Here is a 20,761-nt window from a genome sequence, read left to right as displayed (position 1 = left end):
CCTCACACATGCTAGCTTAGTACTTTTTGTTTTTAATAACTGAAGTACATAACAGGGCCTGGGTTCTAGAGGAACTGAGGCAGTTTCTTGAGGCCAAGATTTTATCTTTTTAAAAATATTTATTTATTTAAGAGAGTGAGAGAAAGAGGCAGACAGGGAGTAGGAGGATAGGTGTTTTCTGCCACTGCAAACAATCTCCAGATGCATATGCCACTTACTGTATCTCCCTTTATGTCGGTACTGGGGAGTTGAACCCAGGCCATCAGGCTTTACAAGCAAGCAACTTTAACATATGACAGCAAGAGACAAGGAAGGAGAAAGCTGGTTTTTATGAGAGTTTGGGGAAGTAGAGGAGGGAAACTACTGTCAGGGAAGGGCCTGGCATGTTGTCACTAAAGTGGGGACTGGGAGAAGGTGACATTTCCCTCTTCTCAATGCAGGGTTACTCATTTACTATAACAGAAGCTGGTTGTAGAATCCCAGACCTAGTTTGAGCGTGGCTAGGTAGGAGAAGGGAGAGAGGAAGATGGGGTGGAGAGCACTGGGACCTTCATATTTCCAGCCTTTTAAAATTCACCAAACCAAACCAAACTGAACAAAACAAAACGGGTAGGGGATGGGGTAGGGGCTTGTGGGTTTATAGGGTGATGTGGAAGAATGTATCTCTTAACTGCCTTGTGCTGTATTCAGGCTTTGTGGGGTCATGAAGCTTCCCCATGTTGGGGTGTCAGTCTCCTATCTGTACTCTTGTTTGTATCAGGAGGATGAGGAAGTCAGTGAGGCAGTTTTGGTGATGGTGTGTTGAATCAAGTTAGTAGAGGGCTAGAGAAGGGGTTATCAAAATGATTATTGAGCAAGTAATTTTTTAATGATATCTTGTGTTTATTTTAATGATATTTTTATTTATTGTTAGTTTGATTTTCTGAGTAGGGTCTCACTGTAGCCCAGGCTGACCTGGAATTCACTATGTAGTCTCAGGATGGCCTCAAACTCATAGTGATTCTCCTCTGCCTTCCAAGTGCTGGGATTAAAGGTGTATGCCACCACACCCAACTCTATTTTATTTCATTCTTTTTCTGGCCTATTTTTTCGAGTTTAGGGTATTGCTCCAGCCCAGGCTGACCCAGAGTGGCCACAAACTCACAGCGATCCTCCTTCCTCTGGCTCCCGTGTGCTAGGTAGGATTAAAGGCATGCACCACCATGTCCGGCTATTTAATAATTCTTTTTTTCCCGAGGTAGGGTCTCACTCTAGCCCAAGCTGACCTGGAATTCACTATGGAGTCTCAAGGTGGCCTCAAACTCATGGCAATCCTCCTGCCTCTGCCTCCTCAGTGCTGGGATTAAAGGTGTATACCACCACGCCCAGTTTATTTTATTTTTTATGGATAATTTTTTAAATGTATATTTTTTATTGACAACATTCATGTGTTTTAATTTTTCTTTGAGAGAATGAGTTGGCGTGCCAGGGTCTCAGCCACTAAAACAAACTGCAGTTGCTTGTACCACTTAGTGGGCATGTGCAACCTTGCACTTGCTTCACCTTTGTGTATCTGGCTTATGTGGGATTTGGAGAGTTGAACATGGGTCCTTAAGCTTTGCAGGCAAGCACCTTAACAGTTAAGCCATCTCTCCAGCCCTGTCTGTCTATCAGTCATCTACAGCAGAGAAAATGGACACGCCAGGGCCTCTAGCCACTGCAGATAAACATATGTGCCATCTTGTGCATCTGGCTTTATGTGGGTACTGGGAAATCGAACTTAGGTCTTTAGCTTTATTGGCAAGTGGCTTAAGCCATCTCTTCAGTCCTAGGAATTAATTATTTTGAAACCATTTGTAATTGGATCTGCTGGAATGAATTCCTTAGGTAGGCAAAGTGAAGGTTGCTGGCATCTACAGATTAAATTGCCATTGTCAAGGAAATGTCCATACTCATGACATTAGAAAGCAGAAAATAGGTCAGCATGATGGCACACACCTTTAATCCCAGCACTTGGGAGGCAGAGGTAGGTAGATCACCATGAGTTCAAGGCCATGCTGAGACTACATAGTGAATTCCAGGTCCGCTTGAGCTAGACTGAGACCCTACTTGGGGGGTTGGGGAGGAGGAAAGGGGGAAGGGGGAAAGGGAAAGGAGAGGAAACAGAAAAATATTAGTAACTTTGACTCTTGGCATATGAAAGAATGATTTTACCTTTCAGGAAAGAAGTATGGTCTCTTGTGTAAGCCTAGCTTAAGAAAGGGCATATCTAGGATTGGAGAGATGGTTTAGTGGTTAAGGTGCTTACCTGCAAAGCCAAAGGTTCCAGGTTCCATTCCCCACATAAGCCAGGTGCACAAGGGGTTACATGCCTCTGGAGTTCATCCCCCCTTTCTCCCTGTTTTTCTCTCTCAAATAAATATAAAAATGAAATATTAAAAAAATAAAAAAAAAGAAAGGGACATATCTAGAAGAATTATAACTTGGTCATAAGATGTGGCATGTCATGTACTGAAATAGATAGTAAGTTGGCTTTTTATTTTGGGGGTAATAATTGAATCAATGTTTTTGTATTTTTTTTTTTTTCTTTTGCGTTTGAAGTATTATTTGACATCCTTGGCCTGAGATTCTTAAAGACTATAGAACCGCAAACAGCCCCTCTTGGTTGATTTTGTGGAGGCCTGCTGTGGTAGTTTGAATAGATGGCTCCCAATATATTCAGTTCTTTATTGTTTATAGTTTGCATCTGCAGCCACCTGGCTGGAGGCAGTGTCACTGGGTGGATCTTAAGGTGTGTTGATGGGTTTCAGATTTCAATCTAAAGATATGCAAAGTGTGCCTAGCAGGAGTTCCTGAAGTGTGCTGTGGCTTTTGGCTTTTGGCTTTTGGCTTTTGGCTTTTGGCTTGTGCTTCTCTCTCTATGTGCTTGGTCCTGTGAAGGCAGGAACTTACCCTGGATCTGTAAACTTCAATAAATAGCCCTTCCTCCATAACTGTTCCTGGTCTGGAAGTTCATCTCAGTGAATCTGAATCTGTCTGCTATACCTGCCCATCCCCTTAGTTTCTTGTTGTTTTCATCCTTAAGTGAGTTGATTTGGTGCACAAAGGGCCTACCAACTTGGTACACATTGGCTCACCACATTTGGATGCAAACACACAAAGATAGGCTTGGTACTTGTCTAAGGCTTTGGCAGTTTCAGAATTCCTTGTGCTTGACTATCATGAATGTGGAAATTTTGAGTGCTTCTGTGAATCAGTATCAAAGTCCATTTTACCTCTGGCAGCAATGCCTTTCCCAGCAATGGACATGAGGTGCTGGTGAAGCTGAATCTACCTACCTACTTACCTACCTACCTACCTACCTATTATCCATTCACCTACTTTCTTTCCCTCCCTTCCTCTCTCTCTGTTCCCTCCCTCTTTCCTCTGTCTTCCCTCCCTCCCTTCCGAGGAGACAGAGGTGTGGGTGTGCCAGAAGGAATTCCAGATACATGTGCCATTTTGTGCATCTGGCTTTATGTGGGTCCTGGGGAATTGAATTTGGGCCATCAGGCTGTGCAAGGAAGTGCTTCTAACTGCTGAGCCATCTCCCCAGCCCTGAATGAGTCTTCTCCACCCCCCACCCCCAAGCCCATGCTGACTTGAAATTCACTATGTAGACTCAAAGTGGCCTTGAACTCATGCTCCTCCTACCTCTGCTTTCCAAATGCTGGGATTAAGCTGAACCTTGAAAGCACCTAAGACACTCTGCAGTTTTGTAGTGGCAGGGAAAGAGCAATTTGGCTTGTTTGTTTATTTTTAGAGGCTGGGTCTCACTCTAGCCCAAGCTGATTTCAAACTTTGCAGCCCAGGCTGGTCTCACAGATTGTGATCCTTTTATCTCAGCCTCCCAGTCCTGCCCCCAACCCTCTCAGGGCCTTGTTCTCGCCCATGTTAGTCATGTTTTTTGGGGGGGTGTGTGTGTATGGAGGGGGAGGGGTCAGAGAAGGAGGGTCTGAGACTAGAAATGTTATGTTATGAATCAAAGTATTTTATTTCAACCCTGAACTGGGGCTGCAATAGCTTGAAGAGAGAGAGGTTTTCCTTGAGTTGTTTGAGACTGGCCCTTTAGTCTGCACTAATTGGAGTAGCTATAGCTTTAAGGGCGGGGGAAGTCTATGGAAAGGGAACCATTTGGCAATGTGGCAGTGGGGAAAGTAGGAACCTACCTATGTTACCTTGTGATACATGGTAGGAGGAGCCCAGGGCCTGGTGGGCCAGCAGCTGTGGACAAGGGAGTAGGCAAGGAAGGGGGTGGAAGAAGAGAGAGGGACAGAAAGAAGAGGTGTGCACATCAGGTTGAAATGGTTGGACAGATCTGTGAGCTAGGGTTTTGAAGCAGGAATATACACTTGTTGAAAGGATCAGAAGGACAGAAAAAGATGTGACACTAGTATCAGCAGGGCTTTTATGTCCCTTGACATGTGATAGGCTGACCAGTGGGAGGGGGCTTTTGGAGATGGGAGTGGAGCTAGGTAGTCTGGGTTCATTTTCAGGTATGGTGATTTGATTCAGGTGCCCCCATAACCTTAGGTGTTCTGAATGCTAGGTTCCCAGCTGATGGAGATTTGGGAGTTAATGCCTTCTGGAGGCAGTATATTTGTTGGGGTTGGGCTTATGGGTGTTATAACCAGTTTCCCCATGCCAGTGTTTTTAGCACACTCTGCTGTTCCTTTTGTCCACCTGATGTTGGCCAAGGGGTGGTATCCACCCCTCTGTTCATGCCATCTTTCCCCCCGCCATCATGGAGCTTCCCCCTTGAGCCTATAAGCCAAAATAAACCTTTTTTTCCCCCCATAAGCTGCTCTTGCTTGGGTGATTTCTACTAGCAGTGAGAACCTAACTGCAACAGGAGGGAATCTGAGGCTAACATTGCTTATCTTGAACTCAGGGCAATCTTCCTGCCCCAGCCTCCTAAGTGCTGGGATACTAGGCATGAGACACCGAGTCAGTCAATCTATCTAATCTATTGATGAGGGGAGGGAGAGAGAAGGGGGAAAAATGAGAGAGAGAGGGAGAGAGAATATGAATGGGTGTCCCATTGCCCTCATGCTGCTGCAGACAAAACCTCCAGACATATTCACCACTTTGTGCATCTGACTTTATGTGGGCACTGAGGAATTGAACCCAGGCCATTAGGCTTTGCAAGCAATTGCTTTTAACCACGTAGCCATCTCTTCAGCCCAAGTTGGCTATTTTAAAAAGCCCAAGATAGGGCTGGAGAGATGGCTTACCAGTTAAGCGCTAGCTTATGAAGCCTAAGGACCCTGGTTTCGAGGCTTGATTCCCCAGGACCCCCACGTTAGCCAGATGCACAAGGGGGTGCACACGTCTGGAGTTGGTTTGCAGTGGCTGGAAGCCCTGGCGTGCCCATTCTCTCTCCCCTCCTCTGTTGCTCTCAACTAACTAAATAAAGAAAATAAAAATTTTTTTTAAAAAGCCCAAGATAATTTTGGCTATGGACCCGTAACAGTGTAATTCTTTTTTTAAAAAATTTTTAAATTTTTATTATCATTTTCCATGATTATAAAAAATATCCCATGGTAATTCCCTCCCTCCCCACCCCCACACTTTCCCATTTGAAATTCCATTCTCCATCATATTACCTCCCCATCTCAATCATTGTATCCTCCTCCCTTCCTTTCTCTTCCCTTTATGTCTCCTTTTTAACTTACTGGCCTCTGCTACCAAGTAGTTTCCTTCTCACACAGAAGCCCAATCATCTGTAGCTAGGATCCACATATGAGAGAGAACATGTGGCGCTTGGCTTTCTGGGCCTGGGTTACCTCACTTAGTATAATCCTTTCCAGGTCTATCCATTTTTCTGCAAATTTCATAACTTCATTTTTCTTTACCGCTGAGTAGAACTCCATTGTATAAATGTGCCACATCTTCATTATCCACTCATCAGTTGAGGGACATCTAGGCTAGTTCCATTTCCCAGCTATTATAAATTGAGCAGCAATAAACATGGTAGAGCACGTACTTCTAAGGAAATGAGATGAGTCCTTTGGATATATGCCTAGGAGTGCTATAGCTGGGTCATATGGTAGATCAATCTTTAGCTGTTTTAGGAACCTCCACACTGTTTTCCACAATGGCTGGACCAGATTGCATTCCCACCAGCAGTGTAGAAGGGTTCCTCTTTTTCCACATTCCTGCCAACATTTATGATCATTTGTTTTCATGATGGTGGCCAATCTGACAGGAGTGAGATGGAATCTCAATGTAGTTTTAATCTGCATTTCCCTGATGACTAGTGACGTAGAACATTTTTTTAGATGCTTATATGCCATTTGTATTTCTTCCTTTGAGAATGCTCTATTTAACTCCATAGCCCATTTTTTGATTGGCTTGTTTGATTCCTTATTATTTAAGTTTTTGAGTTCTTTGTATATCCTAGATATTAATCCTCTGTCAGATATATAGCTGGCGAAGATTTTTTCCCATTCTGTAGGTTGCCTCTTTGCTTTTTTCACTGTAACACTGTAATTCTTAACAATCACAGAACGTGGCTGTTGAAATTTTTTATTTATTTATTTATTTTTATTTTCACAATTTTTTGAAATTCTTATTACAACGTTCTTCTGGGAGCCTCACTTTTTGGTTCCCCTTTAGCCAAGTATCACATCTAATTTTGTGTATTTGGCAAATATTGTTACTGTCCCATGTTGCTAGGTTGCTTATTCATATAGTCTATCATATGAGGCTGAATAGGCAGGAAGGCAGCTCTTCAGGAGAGAGTAATGATTTAATTTACAATGCCATTATAAAAGAAACTACTGGACTACACTAATCTATTAACCGTTATGACTACTTCCCCAACACACAATTTTTATGTATCTGGCATGACATTTATATGTGGCAAGAGTATTTTATAAATTTTTATTTTATTTTATTTTCATTTGTTAGAGAGAGAGAATAGGCACACCGGAGTCTTGGATTATTGTAAACAAACTCCAGATGCATGTGCCACCTTGTGCCTCTGGCTTAATTGGGTTCTAGGAATCAAATCTGGGTCCTTTGCCTTTGCAGACAAGTGCCTTAACTGCTAAGTCATCTCTCAAGCCTCAGAAAGTGTTTTTCTTTTGATAACTGACAATGTGGAAAATGAAATAGTAACTTTCTACAGGAAGTTATTTCTAAAATTTTGTATTTAATTTTTTTAAGTATTTAATTTATTTAGAGGGAGGCAGAGAGGGAGGGAGCAAGTGCACACACTTACACACCAGGGCCTTCAGCCACTGCAAATGAACTCCAGACGTGTGCGACCCCTTGTGCATCTGGCTAACGTGGGTCCTGAGGAATTGAACCTGGGTCCTTTGGCTTTGCAGGCAAATGCCTTAACCACTGAGCCCTCCCTCCAGCCCCCATATTTAAATTTTTTAGCTTATTCTTTGTATATAGAAAATTAGGACACTGAAGATGAAATTGTCATCTTTGCTGCCTGCATTGGTAAGTTCTCAAATGCCACAAATTTTCTGAGTGGGGAGCTACTGTCAATCTTAGTCTAGCCCCTGGACTTGAATTCTATTGTTCCAGAATTGTATGAGCTGAATGAAGTTCAGGGATCCTGATGAGGCTTGGGATATGCTGAATCTCTGATTGGGGCTTCCTAGTGTCCATGGTCAGCGTGCTTCCTCCCCCTCTGTCCTCTTTTCACTATATAGCTTAGGCTGACCTAGTATTCACTGTGTAGTCTCAGGGTCACCTCAAACTCTCCTACTACCTCTCCCTCCCAAGTGCTGGGATTAAGTGCGTGTGTCACTATGGCCAGTAAATATTTGGGGATGGGAGGGAGAGAATGGGCATGCTATGACCTCTAGTTACTGCAAAGGAAGTCCAGATGCATGCAACACTTTGTGCATCTGGCTCATGTGGGTCTTGGGGAATCCTGCCTGGGTTCTTTGGCTTTACAGGCAGGTGCCTTTATCGCTAAGCCAACTCTCCTGCCCCACCCATGGCCAGGTTTTTAAAAATTAATTGTACATAATGGTATGTTGTGTGTGGACATGTTTGTAGGTGCATATGGTGGCCAGAGGTCGATATTTGAGCAGGACTTCCTCAGTTGTTTCTATTATTTAAAAAAGAGATTTTATTTTTATTTATTAAGAGCAATAGACACACAGAGAAAGAATGGGCACACCAGGGCCTCCAGCCACTGCAAACGGACTCCAGATGCCTGCACCCCCTTATGCATCTGGCGAACGTGGGTCCTGGGGAATCGAGCCTTGAACCGGGGTCCTCAGGCTTCACAGGCAAGCGCTTAACCACTAAGCCATCTCTCCAGCCCACTTCTATTATTGTTGTAAAAATGTTTTTATTTTTTTATTTGTAAGCAGAGAGAGATGAGAGAAAATGTGTAAGAATGGGCACTCCAGGGCTTCCAGCCAATGCAAATGAACTCTAAACGCATGAGCCACTGCCTTCTCTGCTGAACCATGTCTCTAGTTCCTCACTCCTATTTTTTAAGACAACTTTATTTGTACACACATACAGGCATGCATACAAGCACACACACCAGGACTTCTTAGCACTGCAAATGAATTCCATTTGTATGTGCCGTTTTGTGGTGTGCCTCTACAAGTACACTAGGGATTAAACCTAGATTGATAGACTTTGCAAGTAAGTACCTTTAACCACTAAGCCCCCAGCTTAGTTCCAGTTTTTTGAGTAACAGAGTAAATGTCTTTCACTGAACCTAGAGCTTTCCAATTTGAGCCAACTAACCGTGGGCTATTAAGCCCCAAGAATTCCTTTTCTTGGCCTTACCAGAGCTGTAATTACAGGTGCAATGGCACCATGTCCAGCAGTTTACATGGATAGTAGTAATTCAAACTCAGGTCCTCATGCATGTATGGCAAGCTCTCTATTCACTAAAGCATTTCCCCCAACTTCCCATGGTCAGTCAAAATTTAATGTGCGCTGTTCAACAAAAAAAATGCCGTTACCTTATAAACTTTTCATTTCATGAAAACTGAGAGGTCTATGTTACAATCTTTAAATTTATTTATTTATTTATTTATTTATTTATTCATTTATTTATTTATTTATTTATTTATTTGAGAGGGAGAGAGAGAGAAGGGTGCACCAGGCCCTTCAGCAAACTCCAGACGCATATACCACCTTGTGCATCTGGCTTACGTGGGTCCTGGGGAATTGAATCTGGGTCCCTTTTTGCAGACTTTAACCACTAGGAAATCTTTCCATTCCCCCCCCCCCCCCCCCACCACCCTTTTGGTTTTTCATGGTAGGGTCTCACTCTAGCTCAGGCTGACCTGGAATTCACTATGTATTCTCAGGCTGGCCTCGAACCCATGGTGATCCTCCTAACTCTGCCTCCTGAGTGCTGGGATTAATGGTGGGAACTTTGGAACTACGGCACCTGCCTCCTACCTTTTTTTTTTTTTTTTTTTTTTTGGAAGATGAGCTGAAAATGCTTGAATGCAGCTGGGCATAGTGGCATACATCTTTAATTCCAACATTTCGTAGGCTGAGTATTGCTGCAAATTTAGGATCACTCTGCCTTTATAGTGCCACAGTTATACACAGCAAGAGTTTGTCTCAAGTAAAACAAAACAAACAAACAAAACCCCTATCTGTTTTGTTTCTCTTTTAAAACATAATTTATTTGAGAGAGGGAATAGGCATGCCAGGTCCTCTAGCCACTGCAAACAAAATCCAGACACACGTGCCATCTTGTGCATATGGCTTTACGTGGGTATTGGGGAGTTGAACTTGGAGCCTTAGGTTTTGCAGTCAGGCACCTTCATTGCTAAACCATTCTATTTACCCATTCCTCTTTCTCTCTCCCCCTCTCCTTCACACTCTAACAAATAAATAAGTTTAAAAAAATTAATTACTTATGTGACGGGGGGGGGGAATGAGAATGAGAATGAATATGAATGGGTGTGCCAGGGCCTCCAGCCACTGCAGATGAACTCTAGATGCAAGCACACCCTTGTGCATCTGGCTAACGTGAATTTTGAGGAATTGAACCTGGGTCCTTTGACTTTGTAGGCAAACGTCGTAACTGCTAAGCCATCCCTCCGACCCAGTAAATATTATTTTATTTATTTTTTGTTTATTTTTATTTATTTGTTTGAGAGTGACAGACACAGAGAGAAAACAGGGAGGGCGAGACTAAGAGAATGGGCATGCTAGGGCCTCCAGCCACTGCAAACAAATTCCAGATGTGTGTGCCCCCATGTGCATCTGGCTAATGTGGGTCCTGGGGAATTGAGCCTCAAACGGGGGACCTTAGGCTTCACAGGCAAGCACTTAACCACTAAGAAAACAAAGATTTTAAAATGCCTTTTTTTTGGGGGGGGGGGCTGGAGGGATGGCTTAGTGGTTAAGGCCCCAGAGGTTCGATTCCTCAGGAAACCATATTATCCAGATGCACAAGGGGGTGCAACCTGTCTGGAATTCATTTGCAGTGGCTGGAGGCCCTGGCGTGCCCATTCCCTCCCTCCCTCTTTCTCTGTCAAATAAATAAATAAAATAAAATATTTAAAATAAAAATAAATAATAAAAATCCACATGTACAGTGTTCCTTTCAGTCTTCTAGATGCTTTCTGCATCCTTTGTACTCTATTTAGTCTTTCCTGTTCTTCCCTGGAGCCATATCTAACTACTTAAGTGGTGAGCCAGCACCCTCCCTGAAGACTGTGGGAAAAGTGATATAGCCAGTGATGGTTAGCTCTGCTTAACCTGTTATCTTTGTGCATTTGGTCAGTAATTTGAATTGGTAGATGGAGTGGAGACCCTTACTTCTACCCATTCCACTGTTATATATCTGTCTTACATGTGCCTTGGGGAATTGAACCGAGGTTCTTTGGCTTTGCAGGAAGGTGCCTTACTGCTAAGCCATCTCTCCAGGCAATCCCCCCCCCCCTTGTTTTTTTTTTTTCTTTTTTTCTTTTTCTTTCTTTTTTGAGGTAGATTCTCACTCTAGCCCAGGCGGATGTGGAATTCACTATGCAGACTCAGGGTGGTCTCAAACTCATAGTGATCCTACTCTGCCTCCCAAGTGCTGGGATTAAAGGTGTATGCCACTACACCCAGCTCTGTCTCCCGAGTGCTGGAATTAAAGGTGTGCAACCAGCTCCTACCATCACTGCTTTTTGGTGGGGGGAATGTTGTTTCTTGTACATCTGACTTTATATGGGTACAAGGACTTGAACCCGGGCTGTCGGGCTTCACAAACAAGTGCCTTTCAATGTTGCACTATCTCGGCAGTTCTGTCTTTGTTGTCTCAAACTGTCGCTAATCTTATTCTATCTTCAGAGTTTCTGTAGGCTTTTTTTCTGGTGTCTAGGCAATTCTGTTGAATGTCAGTAGGAGCCACGTAGCATGCTTCTCTGCTTCCCTTAGCATACCTGAGGTGGTGATTCTTCCTGTTTCTGTGGAGGAACTACTTCTGCTGCAGAATATGGCAGACAAAGATGGCCTGGTAGATGGCAAGGTATTGCAGATCCCTGTGTTGGGTCTAGACTAGAGCCTGATGGGTGCAGGAGGAGGTATGGGCTTGCTAATTTCTGTGGGTTGCTTCTGATCCTGCATGCTATCTTTTACTGCATCATGAGAAGTCCAGTTGTTCCCAGTCTTGATGTGCTGCTGGGAGTACTTCCCTACCTGGCCCTTACTGTGTGCTTCAGTGGCATCTAAGTTGATTTTGTCATTTAGAGAGCTTGATTTTGGGTTGATCAGTGCACATTATCATCACTGCCTATGGTTTCTGTCCAAGAGAAAATTGTGCTGGAGTCCACGACACTTTCTAGGAATAACCCCAGTGGGAGTCTGCTTCTGTATGGAGGGGCTAGTTTGAAGCCAAGCAGAACTCCACCAAATGACAAAATGGGCAGGCTGGAAAAATGGATTTAGTGGTTAAGGTGCTTGCCTGCAAAGGCTAATGATCCCAGTTAAATTCCTCAGAGCCCACTTAAAGCTAGATGCACAAAGTGGCATATGTACCTGGAATTTGTTTGCAGTGGCTGGGAAACCCTGGCGTGCCCATTTATATTCATTCATTCTGTGTCTCTTCTGCTTGCAACTTAAATAAATAATTTTTTAAAAACTGGCTCTGGTATTGTTAATCTTTTTTTTCAAAAACAACTATATATACTTTTTTCGTTGCTTTCTTAGCAATCACTGTGTGTTATCAAGCTTGAGCTGCATCTCTTTTTTTAAAAAAATTTTATTTATTTATTTGAGAGCGACAGACACAGAGAGAAACACAGATAGAGGGAGAGAGAGAGAGAATGGGCGTGCCAGGGCTTCCAGCCTCTGCAAACGAACTCCAGATGCGTGCGCCCCCTTGTGCATCTGGCTAACGTGGGTCCTGGGGAACCGAGCCTCGAACCGGGGTCCTTAGGCTTCACAGGCAAGCGCTTAACCGCTAAGCCATATCTCCAGCACGAGCTGCATCTTTCTTATTTATTTATTTATTTATTTATTTATTTATTTATTTATTTATTTGACAGTGATAGAGAAATAGGCAGAGAGATATAGAGAGAATGGGTGTGCCAGGACCTCCAGCCACTGCAAAGGACCTCCAGACATGAACGTCCCCTTGTGCATCTGGCTAACATTGGTCCTGGGAAATTGAGCCTCGAACCAGGGTCCTCAGGCTTCACAGGCAAGTGCTTGGCTTTGCAGCCTAAGTATGTGCAGTCTTCAGCAATAGGGTCTTACCATCTATTCCTGGTGGGAAACCAAGGACCTTGGCAATGGCCTATTATGTTTTAGGGGCATCAGGGACCTCCCTGGCCAACAACTCACTGGAAGGTATCCCATCCCAACCTTTTTTTTTTTTTTTTTTTTTTTGGAGGTAGGGTCTCATTCTAGCTCAGGCTGATCTGGAATTCACTCAGTGGTCTCAGGGTGGCCATGAACTCATGGCGATCCTCCTACCTCTGCCTCTCGAGTGCTGGAATTAAAGGTGTGTGCCACCACGCCCGACTTCAGGCCACTTTTTGTTGGCTATTAATCTCTTCTGAACTTCCAAGATTCTGGTAAGCCTCCTATACTCCCACATGGGCTCTCCCCTCCTGTCCTCCACATGGCAGGAGCTCTCTGCACTTTCTTCTCTTTCCTCCCTAAAGCCCTTTTCATGGCTTGGGCTCCTGTTCACTTCCCACATGAGCTCTAGGGCCCCTGATGCACCCACTTTTCCCTCCTCAGTTCTTGACCCTTCACACTCCCTCATATCCCTGATATTTCTGAATGAAATGTAGTGGTTTATAAATTATCGTTCTCAGTCTTGTTTATCCAATTCTTTGGTTAAAAACACACAAAATCAGGGTTTGGAATTCAAAGACTTTTTTATGAACTCCTAAGGCCCATTGCAATACGCTCAGCTGTCTGATGCTGACTTATAATACTAAGCTCTTACATTGACTCATGCCTTCTTCTGTCTCTGCCTGGCTCTGACTAGTCAGCCACTGTTTGCCTTTAAATAAAAAATCCTAGCCAGGCACGGTGGCACATGCCTTAAATCCCAGCACTTGGGATGCAGAGGTAGGAGGATGACCATGAATTCAAAGCTATTCTGAGATGACATGGTGGATTCTATGTCAGTCTGAGCTATAGTAATACCCTACCTCAAAAAAGAAAAAAAGGAAAAAAAAATCCAAGTTGGGTGCAGTAGCATATGCTTCTAACCCTAGCACTTGGGAGGCAGATGTAGGAGGATCTCTTTGAGGCCACCCTGAGACTACATAGTGAATTCCAGGTCAGCTTGAACTAGAGTGGGACCCTACCTCAAAGGGAAAACAAGAAAAACAAACAAACAAACAAAAAAAGAAAACAAAAAAAAAAGGAAAAAAGAAAGGTGGAGGGAGGGTTAATCAAAACCCAAGAGGATGCAAATAAATCATATGGAATCCTCTGGTTTTGGACAGTGGAACACTCAGGAGCCATAGATCGTTGTTAGAAAATGTTCAGTGTCTGGGATGGGATACCCCCAGTGAGTTATTGGCCAGGGAGGTCCCTGATGCCCCCAAAACATTATAGGCCAGTGCCAAGGCCCTTGGCTTCCCACCAGGAATAGATGATAAGACCCTATTGCTGAAGACTCCACATACTTGGACTGCAAGACCACTGAGAAATCCTGCTGGAACTGAGCTGGTAACCTCCTCCACATAGACCAGCTGAAAGAAAGCAGGAAGAAGCCATTCTACGTGCCGTTCAATGGGAGAAAGAGATACCACTAGTGAAGATACTCAACAGTGGACATTGGAAGCCTTATAATTGGCCAGAGAGGCCAAATGAACCAATGGGTGCAATAATGGCATGTCTGTCATGGTAGAAACCAACTGCCCTCCAATTGGACTGGAAGCCCACTCCATGGGGCGGGGACACATCCCTGATACTGAAAACTTAAAACAGGGTTTGTCATGAGCCCTGGGGGTGTAACATCTGCTGATGTCTGGAAAAATGTATATACTATGCTGATCAAACTGCCCAGTAAGCACTTCTCTTAATTTTCATACCCTTATATTAATACTACTCTCACTTTGGGTAGAGAATCTTCTCTTTTCAGATGGCAGTGACCTTGGGATGACTCAGAAGGTATCATAGTGCTTGAAAGAAGTGACTGGAGTACTGAGTAACATCGCGATCACACCTTCCAAGGCTCAGGGTCTAATGTGGAAGAGGTGGCAGAGAGAATGTAAGAGCCAAACGAAGGGTAGAACTCCTTACAACATGCTCCTCCACACTCAAAATGGCCTGGATACTCACAGTGTCTGACACTACCTCCATAAGACCATCATAAGAGGAGGAAAAGATCATGACATCAAAATAAAAGAGAGACTGATTGAGATGGGGATGGTGTATGATGGAGAATGGAATTTCAAAGGGAAAAGTGAGGGGGGGAGGGAGGGCATTACCATGGGATATTTTTTATAATTATGGAAAATGTTAATAAAAACTGAGAAAACAATGTTAAGAAAAATCCAGAAATTATCCATAGTTTTGCCTGATGGTTTTTGACTTGTATGGGTTCAGTATCTCCTTGTTATGCTTTATTATAATAAAAATGTTTACTCTCTGCCTTTATGTGTTACCAATATGTAGCTTGTTTTGATTTTACAGGACTTACAGCTATCAGACAGTCCTAATTATTAGCTAAGGCTTGGGACTTTAAAACAATCTTAAAGTTGGTTAAGGTTATGGGACCTTTGAAGTTGGACCAAATACAGTTTACATTATGAGATGGTCATGAGTATATGAGTGCCAAAGATGAAATGTAGTGATTTAAATGTGTTGTCCCATAGAATCAGGCTTAAGCCTTATCGTTCCAATGGATAAAGCCCTACCAAGGAAGAGGTATGTCAATGGAGGCAGATCTTGGAGTGCAGCCTTTAAGGTGTGTTTGGGAGAAAATCTAGAACCCAATCCTAAGGTGTAAAAACCATTTAGAGTTCTAGCTCTTTGTGTTTGATGATATTGGTTGTTGTTGTTTATTTTATTTAAAAGAATTTTTTTTTAAGGGCTGAAGAAATGGCTTAGCATACATTTGCCTGTGAAGCCTAAGGACCCTGGTGTGAGGCTCAATTCCCCAGGACCCATGTAAACCAGATGCACCAAGGGAGGCATGCATCTGCAGTTCGTTTACAGTGGCTAGAGGCCGTGGAACACCCATTCTCTCTCTCTCTTTTTTTTTTTTCAATCTTACCTTATTTTTTCTCAATTTTTGAAAACATTTTTCATGATTATAAAAAATACCCCATGGTAATAACCTCCTTCTCCCCCCCTCCACTTTCCCCTTTGAAATTCCATTCTCCATCATATCCCCTCCCCATCTCAACCAGTCTCTCTTTTATTTTGATCTTGTGATCTTTCCCTCCTCTTATGATGGTCTTGTGTAGGTAGTGTCAGGCACTATGAGGTTATCGATATTGAGGCCATTTTATATCTGGAGGTAGCATGTTGTAAGGAGTCCTGTCCTTCCTTTGGCTCTTACATTCTTTCTGCCACCTCCTCCACATTAGACCCTGAGCCTTGGAAGGTGTGATCAAGTTGTTACTCGGTACTCTAGTCACTTCTTCCCAGCACCATGATACCTTCTGAGTTGTCCCAATGTCACTGCCATCTGGATAAGATCTTGATTATTCTTTATCTGGGGGAGGGGTTGGTTGTTGGTCTCCCATTTACAGCTGAACTTTCCATTCCCCACAAGTCCCATAGTCATTTGTCCCTGGGCAAACATAAAATTGCTCAGTTGCAAGTTTTTGTTCCTAGTAGTCTTCTCTGCAGGTTGCCACGGCATGGTTTTTTTTTTTTTTTTTTTTTACTTTTTTTACTTTAGATTGTTTAATTCCTTCATTTTCTTAAAATCTATACACGTCCATAGATATAAACAGCCTTGCTCAATGCCAGGCCACAGGGAGGATTCTGTAGTGCAATGGTTGTGGCAACAGGACACCGTGCATTCATCAGAAGCTAGCACTGACACATCTCACTGTTTTGAGATGACCATTTTGGCTTTCAGAAAACAAGGACCCTGTACAACAGTTGGAAGCTTCCTCATTTCGGATTTTGGGGTGGCTAACTGAACTAGAATTAGGGGACTCACAAGGTCACTATCCCTTATAGTGGCACTGGATAGAAAGCAATTCTTTATCCCAGGCCAAACCTTTGTGCCAGGCCAAGCCCGCACTGATAGGATCCGTGTATTTGCTTGATCTTGAAATTCCAGAGAGGAGGAACCAAGGAACCAACTCACTTGTAGCAACAGCGCAAGGCCTGGGGCTAGAGTTGCCAAGGCAGCTAACTCTTCACTGCACTTGTTGCTCAGGATCCTGGCATTCTCGTGGCCATAGCCCCTGGAAGGTTGTGGGTTTGTTAGTGAAGGGGTGCCACTGGCCCTGGATGCTAGGGTTGTTTGTGTGGAAGGGCTTGCGGATGTGGATCACTTCCAAACCAGACTGGTCTGCCAGCTTCTGCACCAGCGTCTTGACCTCCTCCACAGATTTGCAGCCGATGCTTTCCTTGCACGCAGCCCCATTAAGGTATTTGGCCACTATTCTTGTCATGGAGCAAGGCTGCAGGTTCATGTATATTACGACCCCTGGCTTCTGTTGGGCGAATTCAGTTACCTCCCATTCCATGAATTCCCTAGTGCCATGTTGTCACGGCTGAGGCTGAAGCTGAGGTGCTGCAGCTGCTGCACGTACCGACCCAAGTTGTTGTGAAGGACAGCAGCCAGGAAGCGGCTCAGGCTCCCAGGTCCTGTCATTTTTATGGCCTTGCAGCCTCGCAGCCAAGTGCAAAGGAGCCTGCCATGGCGTTTTGTTTGTCTTGATCGGACCGGTAATTTCCATCCTTTGGACTTAGATGTCTCCATATGGAACTGGCTAGGGCACAGAGATCTAGGTGGAAAACAGGAAAATTGGTACTCACCGGACTGGTTAACGTTAAAGACTGCACTTCTCTACCTAGGTCTCGGGGAAGTGTCAGGGTCCCGATGTATACATTTGGTAGTAACAGCTCGGTACAGGTTAGTGTCTGATGTGGTCTGAACTCCAAGAAGGGCTGTTACAAGGATCAGGTGGATAAAGTTTTTCCGTAGTTGGTTACTAGGGCATAGTGGAAGGTCTGGAAGGTAAGACTTTTTGGATAATCAGTTTGAGCAGATTTTGTGGGTGGGCGACAGCTTGCCATGGTCTTGGCTCCTCTTTAGGTGCGTACTCATCTGCGTCCACGTGTGGGTCAACAGGCTTCATGTTTGAGTGATATATCCAGGCTGGGGTGCCGTCTACCTTGGCTGTTGGAGTGGTCAGGATCAAGGTGTAAGGTACCTTCCACCTGGGTTCAAGAGTCTCCTTCCAATGTCTTTTGACAAGTACTAGGTCTCCCAGTCTGAACCCATGGGGTGTAGGGTTGGTGTCTTTTCATAGATGGCCCTTAGTTGGGGCCAGAGATGTTCTTGCCCCTGAAATAAGGCGTATAAGGAGATCAGAATTCTCTCATCATCAAATTTAGTTTATATTTCTGCTTTTATATGGGGAACAAGGGTGAGGGTCTTGCATACATGATTTCAAAGGGAGTCTATGGTATAGGGGGAGTACTAAACTCAGAAAAGAGGAAGGAGAGATACTCAGTCACTACCAGCTTCAAGGGTTAATTTAGTTAGGGTCTCCTTTAGGGTCTGATTTATTCTTTCTTCCTGTCCTGAACTCTGGGGACGATACACACAATGGAGTTTTCAATTTGTCCCCACAATGTTAACTGTGTTCTGGGTTATCTGTGAGATGAAGGCTGGTCCATGGTCTGACCCCAGAAGCACAGGTAAACCATGCCTTGGAATGATGTCATCTACATTTTCTTGGCCACAGTTGTGGCAGTCTTGTTCTTGGTTGGGAAAACCTCAGTCCATCCTGAAAAGGTGTCTGTAAATACCAGTAAATACTTGTACCCATAGGAACCAGGCCTTATCTCTATGAAGTCAGTTTCCCAACTTACTCCTGTTCGGGTTCCTCTTTCTCTGATTCCAGACGAAGAAACGTTTTGCATTTACCAGGCAGCAGGCATGGCAACTTTTCGCTGCCTTTTGCCTCAAGTCAAAAACTTTAAGGTGGGCCTGCCTAAGTAAGTCCTCAATCTTCTGTTGGCCTAGATGAGTACTCTGGTGTATTTGTCTAAGGAGTTGGCTATCAAAGTCTGATGGGAGGATAATCCTTCCATGAGGGGTTTTGTGCCATCCTTGTTCCTTATAGGCTGTTGTGCAGGTATGGATCCTCTGTAGTTCTAAGTCAGTATATCTTGGTGTCTCTGGCAAAGTTTGGCGTCACTATTGGAGGCAATTTTGCCACCAGTGTAGTAGCAACCTGAAGGGCTGCCTCTCGCGTACCGCCTTGTCAGCCTTGTTTCCCTTTGAGGTATGCTTACCTCCTCTCTGGTGCCTGGGGCAATGCATGATTGATACCTCCTTAGGTAGCCATATGGCTTGCAGGAGTTCCAAAATCTCCGGTTTATTTTTAATGGTTTTTCCCTCTGCTGCCAATAGTCCCCTCTCTTTATAGATAACCCCATAAACATGTATGGTTGCAAAAGCATAACGGCTATCAGTATAGATATTAAATCTCTTGGCCTACTTGTAAGGCCTTCCTTGGTCAGGGCTATCAATTCAGCTTTCTGGGCAGATGTACCTGGAGGGAGGGCTCTGACCATACAGTTGTCTCTTCCTTTGGCATGGCAGCTCCTGTATACCGGACACCATCCTTAAGGAAGCTGCTTCCATATGTATACCAGGTCAGCTCTGCTCCTTTAAGGGGAATGTCCTTGAGATCTGGTTGGGTCCCTTGTAAACTGCTCATGATCTCCAAGCAGTCATGTATGGCAGTGTCCAGATCTGGATCAGGTAGCAGCATTGAGACATTGAGGGCCTGACTGGCAGCAAATTGAACCCGTGGCGGGAGGGGGGGGTGGGCTGTTGTGGAGAAGATCATGGTAATGAGTAAGCCTGGAATTGGTCAGCCACCTGTCAGGGGGCTGTTTTAGCACTCTTTCAATAGCGTGAATAGTAGTCACTCTCAGGGTTTGGCCCAAAGTTAGTTTATCAGAGTAAATGTGAGGTGTTATACCTAGTTTGGCCTCTTGGGTCATAGGGTATTGGGGACTCGGATTGGGCTGGCTTTAGCCTTCAGTTGGACGATGATTGGGGCCCAGCCAGAGGCTTGGCCAGCCTGGTCTGGTTTCTTTCTGCCCATACAACTGGAATCTTTTCCCATAATTCCCTCGAATATGGGCTTTCAGGGGTAACTGAGGGTGAGTTGTAGAGTTTATATTCTTCCTCCAGGAACATAGTCAGCACATGCACAAGACCATTATGATTGAGAACTTGTATTCCCTTGGGTCTGAAATGGATTTGTGCCCCCATTTTAGTCAAGAGGTCTTGCCCCAGGAGTGGATATGGGCACCCAGGGATGTCCATGAACGAATGGGTTACCCATCCCATGCCTAAGTCCGCTTCTCTTTGGGTAGTCCATGATTGGTTAGTTCTGGTGGCCTCTTGGACCCATGTTTTCTTGTTAGATCTGGACCCCATAGGTTGTTTTAGGATAGAGTGTTGTGTCCCTTTGTTGACTAGCAATTCTACTGGTTTCCCCTCTACCTTCAAGGTTACCCAGGGCTCATGGAGAGGGTGTGATCCCTGACGTCCTCAGTCACTGAATTTTCCTATTTCTAGGATTTTAGGGTTTTTGTCCCTTTGTCTTTTGGGACATTCATTTTTCCAGTGTCCCATCTCTTTGCAATAAGCACATTGGTCCTTCTGGAGATGGGGTCAGTATTGTCCTTCCCCTCTCAATTATGGGGCTGGTTTGGCCCTTGTCTCTCCCATAAGCCAGGGCTTTTAATTCCCTTGGATCAGATTTTCCTGTGGCAGCCAGTAGTATTTTGGCTAATCCTCTAGTCTGTTTATCTTCTGTAGTCTCTCTATAATTATAAACTTTTTCTGTTATTGCCACAAGTTCTGACATCTTCTTACCCATGAAACTGCCCAGTCATTGGAGTTTTCTGCAGATGTCTGGCTCTGCCTGGTTGTCAAAAGCTATGTTCGGGCTGGAGAGATGGCTTAGAGGTTAAGGCATTTGCTTTCGAAGCCAAAGGACCCAGGTTCGATTCCCCAGAACCCACATAAGCCAGATGTACAAGGGTCACACGCGTCTGGAATTTGTTTGCGGTGGCTAAAGGCCTTGGCATGCCCATTCTCTTTTTGTCTCTTTTCTCTCTG

The 20,761-nt window shown here is 44.2% G+C and overlaps 1 protein-coding gene and 1 pseudogene across 8 annotated transcripts in view; one reads left to right on the top strand and one right to left on the bottom strand.

Moving 5' to 3' along the window:
• Ankrd11 (ankyrin repeat domain 11) overlaps window positions 1-20,761 on the top strand; it is a 260,811-nt gene that overhangs the window by 130,940 nt on the left and 109,110 nt on the right. The gene's annotated exons all lie outside the window — the stretch shown is intronic.
• On the bottom strand, window positions 16,803-17,263 carry LOC123458481 (annotated as a pseudogene).

Source organism: Jaculus jaculus, chromosome 1 (assembly GCF_020740685.1).
Source record: "Jaculus jaculus isolate mJacJac1 chromosome 1, mJacJac1.mat.Y.cur, whole genome shotgun sequence".
Lineage (NCBI taxonomy): Eukaryota > Metazoa > Chordata > Mammalia > Rodentia > Dipodidae > Jaculus > Jaculus jaculus.
This window is presented reverse-complemented; position numbering and strand designations above follow the sequence as displayed.